Source organism: Suricata suricatta, chromosome 3, assembly GCF_006229205.1.
Source record: "Suricata suricatta isolate VVHF042 chromosome 3, meerkat_22Aug2017_6uvM2_HiC, whole genome shotgun sequence".
In the NCBI taxonomy this organism is placed as follows: Eukaryota; Metazoa; Chordata; class Mammalia; order Carnivora; family Herpestidae; genus Suricata; species Suricata suricatta.
This window is the reverse complement of record NC_043702.1, coordinates 98,628,409-98,636,290: the sequence shown is the minus strand read 5'-3', so window position 1 is coordinate 98,636,290 and position 7,882 is coordinate 98,628,409. Positions and strand designations below refer to the sequence as shown.

At 39.5% G+C, this 7,882-nt stretch overlaps 1 protein-coding gene across 2 annotated transcripts in view; it reads right to left on the bottom strand.

Annotated features, from left to right (window-relative positions):
• The window catches only part of PTPN4 (protein tyrosine phosphatase non-receptor type 4), a 207,932-nt gene extending 200,267 nt beyond the window's left edge, over positions 1-7,665 (bottom strand). Inside the window, exon 1 of one of the 2 annotated variants that reach the window (XM_029934710.1) lies at positions 7,417-7,665. The gene's annotated coding sequence lies outside the window, so the exon portion shown is untranslated. The remainder of the gene's footprint in view (positions 1-7,416) is intronic. The other variant, XM_029934712.1, reaches the window with a different exon arrangement.
• Positions 7,666-7,882: the final 217 nt, after the last annotated feature.

The following is a 7,882-nucleotide window of genomic DNA, read 5'->3' as shown; positions in this document are numbered from 1 at the left end:
AGGTTTGGGGAGAGACACATTAGGTCACTTAGGAGTGATGGGCACCATGTGTGCTATCTGCTCTCAAAGGGGTCAGAAACAGTCCAAAGAAATAAAAAATGGTACATAACCTCTGAAATGGCTGGAAGTAGGGATGAAAGTGACAGACCAGAAATGAAATAATGGGGTAGTTTCACTAAAATTTGAGAATCTAATAAGATACAACAGAGAGAGTCAAAGACTCTCTTTGGGTATCTGGAAGAAAAGGCCACATGGGCCCATTACCACAAGCCACGCACAAGATGTTGCATGCTTATCTTGTGTACACACACACAGTATATGCAATACATATATAAGCAAAATTATTCAAGGAAAATATTTTTAGTAAGAATAATTCAAGGGAAAAAATTGGTTGAAGGAGAGTCTAGAGCTCTTTGTGCTTTTCTTGCAATTTTTCTATAGGTTTGAAATTATTTCAAAATAAATTAATTTTTAAAATTCAGTAAGAATTCATGACAACCTTGGTACCTAGGAAAATGCCTGGCTCATTATAAGTACTCAATAAAAATTATCTGGCCTTATAGCTGCCCAAAAAAGAAATCTTAGTATCATCATCAATTCATTTCCTCTTTTCCTTATATCCAAATGTACTCTCAGTTCTAATAAAACTACCTAATCAGTTTTCAATTCTAGTCCCACATCCTCATTTTCATTTCCCCATTTCCAGCTGTAATCTCTCACCTGGACGAATGCAAGAGCATCCTAACTGGTCTCTCTATGCCATTTCTAGCCTCATGTTGGCAGCATTCTTACATCCTTGCATTGTTATCTACAAGGAGGAGTTATCTTTCAAAACTCACATCTCTTATTCCATTATTTAAATATGGATAATTGTTTCTTAATGTAAATTCTGATTTCCCAAGTGGCAGACTAAACACTTGCGTAGGGCACTAGCAATGCAGGAGCACCAAAAAGGTATTTCACATACACATACAAAACAGTGAAGTAGTAATTACTGGGGGGAGGGGACAGGGGGGAGGGAAGAAAGGTAGGTTATAAAGGGAACTTTGATTTTTATCTCCTTTGTGTTCGTTTTAGGACTTGATATTGGTTTTATTTTTTTATTACATGTGGGCATGCCAGAGGCGAGTGGGTACCATAAACTTGCCAATGCTTAGAGCCTCTAGAACAGTACCTTTCCCAATCTTTTCTCAACTTGGCGCCAAAGAAAATTTTTAGCACACTGGAATAAGCCAACATTGTATGAGGTAAAAAAGAAACCACCTGGGGGCTCCAATATGCCCAGGTCTGAGAGCCTGGTGGGTACCTTGCTCTCTGGCACACACGTGAACACATGGCTCACCAGCTGGGAAGTTCTAAAGTTCTTACTATAATTCTACTCAAAGCCCAAATAAGGACCCTCGGAAGGTTTCATCTACACACACATACAGGAACACAGATTCCACACAAAATCAGACACCAGCAGCCAGCCCACAAAGACAGACATATAAGACAATCTGTATTTCTTAAAACACACTACGCATCCTTTGATACTTCTGACGTTCTGTACATGCTGTTCTCTCTACCCAGATCAATTCCAACCCGTCCTTAAAGACACTGCTCAAATGCCACTTCTCATTTGCTCTAGATCTTATTACACTTGTCACTATGAATTGTAATTGTTTGTTGACATGTGTTACCATCCTAGAATTAGAGCTCAAGGACAACAATCGTGTCTTATTTACCTGTATATACCACTGATCCCTATAACAGACATTCAAACATTTGTTTAATTCATGTAAATAAATGAGTGTTTACTACATCATCCTCCCAATAAACCAAAATTTCCAAAATATATTAATTAAAACCACAAGGTAAAATCTTACAGTCAAATTAGCATTTTTTCCCCAAAACAAGAATGCCCATGTCTCTCTTTGAGAAATCTGGCATAGAAATATTCATACCACTGGACCATTATCCTAATTTTCAACTGAGGAAATAAACAAGCTATGAGCACAAAGATACTCACTGTAGATTACAGGAATAGAAATTTCAGGAACAGCAAAATGTTTAACAAAAAGTAAATGACTAAATCAATCACCTGATTGATAAACCATCTGAACTGCTAAGCAATTGTTCAAGTTATACTCATTGTGATGGGAATGGGAAAAGAAAAAAATAAGATCAGCTACCATTTACCGACCATCTTTTCTATTTAAAGAGTACTACACATCTCATAATATTATCCTAATCTTCACAACAAATCAAGAACAAGTATTATTATCCTAATTTCACAGACAAGGAAGTAGGCTTGAAGGTTATATAACTTGTTCAAAGTTTTTGAGATCAGATTCCAACCTACATCAGTGTGACTTCAAAGTCTATCATCTTGTTCCTACATTCCAATGCTTCTACTATACAATGTTTCAAATATACTAAACTCAAAATTGTATCTCTACCATACAACTTAATTTTAAAAGTATGGACAATTGCCTGGAAAAAAACAAAAATACATATTAAGTGGTAATTAAGGGTCAATGTTGTGACAGTATCATTTTTTTTATATTAGCAACTCTTTAAAGCAGAATTGCAAGGCAATAAACTGAAGTCCTGAGGCAATAAAAAAGAACTCCCATTTAAATTTTTTAATATATTTTTATTAAGGACACAGAATAGGTAACACTGTGAAAACGTAAGAGGGATGTACTCAACTAACTATATTTAAATAATCATATATTAAGTTCAGGGTGCTTATTACGAGGATTCAAAACCTGACAATCATGACTGGATTAAGCAGCACTCTTCCAGGAAGAAAAAGCTGAATTTTGAGGAAGACTTAAGGAGGAGGCACAGGAATTGGAGATAGGAATGTTTCATCTGAGGAAACAAGGGCAGAGGAAAACACAAGAGTATTTTCTTTTTAACAAGAATGAGAAACAAGGTTAGTGAGATGAAGTTGGTGGAAAGCCTTCAAGGCCAAGCCAGAAAGTTTGGAATTAATTTGGTAAGTAACAGGGAACTGTAACAGACACGTTCTTAAATGAGAAAGTGGCATGCTGAAATATGGTCTTTAAAAATTCAAATTTTAGGGCACCCGGGTGGCTCAGTCGTGGGGCATCTGACTTCGCCTCAGGTCATGATCTCACAGTTCATGGGTTCACACCCTGCGCTGGGCTCTGTGCTGACAGCTCAGAGCCTGGAGCCTGCTTTGGATTCCGTGTCTCCCTCTTTCTCTGCCCCACCCTCTCTCTCAAAAATAAACAAACATTAAAAAAAAAAATCAAACTTTGTTCCAAGGAGAGTACTGCCTAGAGTTAAATAATGTTTAATAACTGGGGAAGGGGGGAGGGGGTTAGAGGGGAGGAATCCATTATCCACTATGTGCGCTTTATACATACTCTTCTGAAAAAGAAAAACTGACTAAAGAAAAAACTTTAAATAATGGGTAAACATATCATTAAGATAGGTCCTTTCAGATATAATAATATCTATAATAATTTCAAATATTAAATGCCACTATGTATTTTAATAAGAATCACAAAACTCTACAGCAAGAAGGGACACTGGAGATAATCTTTTTAGTGACAACTTCTTCATTTTCCCAGTGGATTAAAATGAGGCTCAAAACCAAATAATTTGTTAATGTCATATGAACTAGTGGAAGATTCAATACTAAAACTCAGATTTTCTAGGCAGCAAGATCTAAAGCTATGCTATCCAATATTATAGCTACTAGCAACATCTGGTTATTTAAATTTAAACTGGTTAAAATTAAATACAATTTTAAATTCATTTCCTCAGGCATGACAGTCACATTCAAGTGCTCCATGCCACACATGATTAAGGACTACCATACCTGACCGTGCAGAAAAAGAGTATTTCCATCACTGCAGAAAGTTTAATTGGGCAGCTTGTTCTACAGAGTAAGCTTCAGAGTCAGACCTAGTTTTAATTCTACTTATTTACAGGGGCGCCTGGGTGGCTCAGTTGGTTGGGAAGCTGACTTCAGCTCAGGTCATGATCTCACGGTTTGTGAGTTTGAGCCCCCTGTCAGGCTCTGTGCTGACAGCTCAGAGCCTGGAGCCAGCTTCCGATTCTGTCTCCCTCTCTCTCTGCCCTTCCTCTGCTTGCTCTGTCTGTCTCTTTCAAAAATAATAAACATAAAACAATTTTTTTAATTCTACTTATTACAGTGTGATACTAGTTATTTAATTTCTCTTTGACTCCATGGCGGGGGGTGGGGGGCGGGTAAGGAAGCAGGGAATTAATAATATCTACCTCACCAAGTGTACGTGATGACTAAGTGAGACGACACAAAAAGCCCCTTTACGCTATCTAGCACATAATGGATAGTAAAAGGATCCCTTGTGGATCCTTTTTTCTCTCTACTCCTCCATAGAACTTCTTTGTTAAAAGACACAAACTCAAGAACACCCAAATTAATATCTTCCCCTCAAGATAATCCACAGTACCTAATTTTCAATCTGCTCCTACCAATTTCTTTAAATACTTGCACCTTGTTGCTACTTAAGAATAATGAAATGGAGACTGAAGGTGGGGAAAATACCTCTAACAAAGGTTAGAGAACACAGTAAGTTTGCGCTCTTATTTCCCACCCCTACTGTATATAAGACTCTACTGACTGATCATGCAAAGGAAAACATATTACTGTTCCTAGATACTGTACTTCAGCACCAATAGAGAAGACTCTACAGTACTTCTATATTATATTCCTTATCACCATCTGAACTACTAGTTGAATATTAAATGAAGAAATAACACCTTCATCTTACAATACTTTCCAGGTAAACAGGAATAAAAAGGATTTCCAGCATGTTAAACTAATCTTCAAGGCTTCACAGCTTAATCTACTAAACTGACAAATTTAACAAATCTAGACTATATAAAAAATTTTACAACATGCATGCTATTACCCACAAAAACAACAAAATTCAACTAAGTGTGTAGCCAGTGAATTTCCACCAATACTAAATTTTACATAGGAACAATTCGTATTCAGCCACATTATGTTAAGCAGACTTGCCATTTCTCATGAGGTCACCAATTTTACACTCCTAAAAACTAACACAAAAATTAAAGAACTTTTAAACATTTATGTTTAAACATCCACAAAACAAGATTTATACATATTTTTTAAAGCTTCCTTATTGCTTGAAACTGACCATATCAACTCACAAGGAGGGGGCTGGGGGAGTCCTCCCAGTGTCTCCTTGAAATTTATCTAGCATTCTCTTACCTTGGTCCTTAAAGATAATTTACTCAAAAACATGACCAATGATCCCCCGTAAAGGGTTCAGAATAACTCAAATGCTACAGAGATAACAGTGCACCTTGTACTGTCACTTTACAACTCAAATAATTTTATTAGGCAAAACTAAAATATTTCAAATATACAAATCATAGAGACTAACAATATTCAAGGGGAGGGTCACACAATTTTTTTTTTTAATGAAAAAAGTCTTCATTACTATCCTATATAAAGTACTTCATACATTAAAAAACAGGCTTCTATGCCTGTACTGATGAAATCTAATTTGTGACAGTCTGTAATTTTTTAAAGTCCTTCAATAATAACGAAGTGTACGCTGGTCACATTAGAATAGGTCAAATGAATTTTCCTGAGGCTGCATTCTAAGTACATCTGACCCAGAAAGTATTTTTAGCAAGTGTGTTCAATCAATGCTGGTTTTATGCGTAGCCTAAATTAGAAATTGGGTGTCACAAATTTAAAGTAACAAAGTTAGTAGGGACATTTTTAAAAGATATTCAGTTAAAACATAAAAAAACCAAGTATGAAGCAATTCTATACCCACAACCCTGAAGCGAAGCAGGTTAGACAGCAGGCAATAAAAAAGTTATATCCTCTCCATTACTACTTTTGAGGAACGTGTGATTTTCTAACTTTATAAACGTTAACCTACTCAATATTAATGAAAATGACAAAACAGTGATGGCTTCTTATGCTTTTTCTTTTAACTCTCTGGCCAAATGTTTAAAACAGATTAGCTAAGTCATAAATATCTCCATGTACCCAGAAACCATGATTTTCTTCCTATAAACCAAACCACTCAAGAACATGATAATATGGGACCATGCATGTTTCAGTGAAAATTGGTAACAAATATATGTGTGTCATTAAAAAAACACAACAACAACAAACAAAGAAAACAGAAAAAGACATAAATAACTTTTGTGGTAATTGGAGCATAAATTTATTCTGACAAAAAATGGTGGGGTCAACAAAAGACTGCACTCTTATTATAAGTCAGTAAAGAAGTTGTATACAATACACAAACTTCTGCTTATGAAAAATCTTTCTTGAAAAAAAATCTATAGATTGAATTTATAGTCATCAAATTCAAGATCTCACTGACATTTCTAGCTCTATTCCATGAAGCACACTTTGTACTCTGAGCAATCATTTAAGGTTAGTTCTTCCTCCCTTAAAAAAAAAAAAAAAGAAAACTATTTTTGTTCTTTGACACATTAAGTTTCAAAAATTAGGATTAAAAAAGTCCGGTCTTTTACTGTTCCATGATTTTTTCCCCTCAAATCGTCTTTTATAAGTAGGATACGTTGGCTTTGGGGTCAGGTTCTCCCCCTCCCCCCAAACACGTTTTAAGCTGCACTGTTTCCACTAGACCCAAGATCTGGTCACATAAACCTAATATTACTCTAACTCTGATTTAAAGGCAGTTAGTACATTGCAGACATATACAAGCTCCTCCGAACAAGCGCTTGAAAAATCCTACAATTCGTTCTTGTCTGTACTGGTGTCACAATGTAAAGTAACCCTAAACATAAAAGCCTCCCATTCCAAATTTCGCAGAACACCCATACATGTATCTGTGCAACTGTTCATTGTTCCATTTTAAGGAAACCTTGGGAAATGCATTGGCACGTCTACTTAGCGACATCTCAACTTTTTCTGGCCCAACTACAGATTCCTAAACCCAAGTACATACCCGCAGAATCGCAAGAGGCTTAAAACTTCAATGGTAGGGGCAGTGCGCCCATGCAGCATAAGCAAGGAGCACTCCTATGAGCCCATTAAAAAATAAAAAAATACAGAAACAAAACACAAAAAGGTACCCTACCACCGATGAAAAGCTCGGAAGATTCTAAAACGTTACCACGTTACCTAGAGTTGAGGTATGATGGAACGTTCCATCTCCGCACCGATTCCATTCCCCTCTCCCTTCGCTCGCCCCCGATTCCAACGTTGACCCCAGGAGCTGCGAGCGCAGAGGTCCCGAGGAGAAAGGGGGACTGGGGGACCAGCATCATTTCCCCCCGTCGGCGAAATCCACCCCGCGCCCCCGGCTCGCCCCCACCTGGCTCGCCTCCCACACCCAGGTGACAGCCCCGCGCCCCGCGCACGGCGGAGAGGCCGCCCGCAACCCCGGAGCCTCTTACCTTCGGTGCACAGCCGCGTCCTCTCGGCTGGAGAAGAAAAGCCCCGAGGCCCAGGCGCGCCGGGGCGAAGCGCGTCCGCCGCGCCTCTCCCGGGGGCTCCCTCAGCGCCCCCCCAGCAGCCTCCGCCGCAGCGGCCGCGCCACGGCCCCGAGCCGCCAGCACCACCTCATACTGCGGGGCTGCAGCGGGCCGGCGCCACCGGGGAGGCTGGAGGGAGGCGGGCGGCCGGCGCGCTCTCCCACCTCCCTGCGGGGATGAGATAATCCACACACCCCCAAAGTGCCGTGGGGGAGGGGAGCCCCGCGGCCGGGGGTGGGGGGGGTCCTGGCCCCAAACCTCCGACCCTCCGGCCCAAGCCAAGTCTCTCCAGTTCCCGACTCAGGCCCGGAATTCAGCCCCCGGGGACCCAGGAGTCCGGAGAGAACAATGTGGGGGGGCCTCGAGGAGAGGAAAAGCGCGCAGCGCG